Source organism: Penaeus monodon, chromosome 27 (genome assembly GCF_015228065.2).
Source record: "Penaeus monodon isolate SGIC_2016 chromosome 27, NSTDA_Pmon_1, whole genome shotgun sequence".
Lineage (NCBI taxonomy): Eukaryota > Metazoa > Arthropoda > Malacostraca > Decapoda > Penaeidae > Penaeus > Penaeus monodon.
This window is the reverse complement of record NC_051412.1, coordinates 24659606-24660677: the sequence shown is the minus strand read 5'-3', so window position 1 is coordinate 24660677 and position 1072 is coordinate 24659606. Positions and strand designations below refer to the sequence as shown.

At 35.4% G+C, this 1072-nt stretch overlaps 1 protein-coding gene across 2 annotated transcripts in view; it reads right to left on the bottom strand.

Annotated features, from left to right (window-relative positions):
* The window catches only part of LOC119590709 (L-galactose dehydrogenase-like), an 8081-nt gene that overhangs the window by 6452 nt on the left and 557 nt on the right, over positions 1 to 1072 (bottom strand). Inside the window, exon 1 of one of the 2 annotated variants that reach the window (XM_037939397.1) lies at positions 536 to 556. The exons of the other annotated variant lie outside the window; for it this stretch is intronic. The gene's annotated coding sequence lies outside the window, so the exon portion shown is untranslated. Of the gene's footprint in view, positions 1 to 535; positions 557 to 1072 lie in introns of those variants that run through there. 2 annotated transcript variants of the gene reach the window in all.

Here is a 1072-nt window from a genome sequence, read left to right as displayed (position 1 = left end):
ACACCGCATTATTTAATAATCGGCCACCATTAATAAATGTAAAACAATATGAAATTCATTTTTTCATATAAAGTTGCTGAAGTATGCAAAAAATTTCTTTCTACGTTGTATTCTTCTCACTACGGCACCATACAATTACTAAATTGAACAGAAAGATGAGGGTGTAGGCGCCTGACAGCAGAAACTGAGAATAATACTTGATACCCATAGAGCACAGTACACTAGGAATATCTGTTCGTGCTCCTTAGGAGAAACATAAAAAAGACAAACCCCTTTAGGAAAGAACAGACATATTCATTATGTGAGGGCTATTCTATTTTTAGGGAATCGTGTGAATAGAAACTCTAAAGCTATGAAGTAGTTGATGGAACTGCATTCGTACACCCTGATGCTGTTTTCGTACAGTTAGTTACGTAATCCTTTCTAAATTTAGAAAAAAAAAATATACATAGAAAATACCATATAATGTATGTGCACTCACACGTCGACGAGTGGATACACGTACTCACTAACACACACATAAATTAACTCTCACATTGCATTAAGCGAGGATGTTGACTTTGCAGCTTGACCGAACTGTTGCTTACTGCCAGAGCTACAGAGTACATGAAAGTGGGCACTGCTCGTTTGATCATTGAGCGTCGTGCATTAGTCTTAACTGCGGTACTCTTTACATTTAGGGGTCATGGGGTATGCAGCATTATCCCGGGTAGTACATGAGAATTTAATTATTATTTGGATGGTAACTTTTGATACCCAGTGTTCAGAATTCATTTACTAGTCTATCGAAAAGACTGGTGGGTTTTAGCACCTTTGGTTTAGCCTAAGCTACAAAATCACTTTCACTCTGCAAAATGATATATTATAGTGAACGTATCAACAGTGCTTTAACACTTATTAATGAAGTTATTTGCTTATAAACAACGACATTAGTATCATACAGTCTCCTACTACTCTCATCATCATTTCCATCATTAATAAAATTACTTATGTCATCATTAGCATCATTCTTCTCATACTAAGTATTGCCATTATAAATACTACCATCAGCAACATTATCTCTTTAAATACA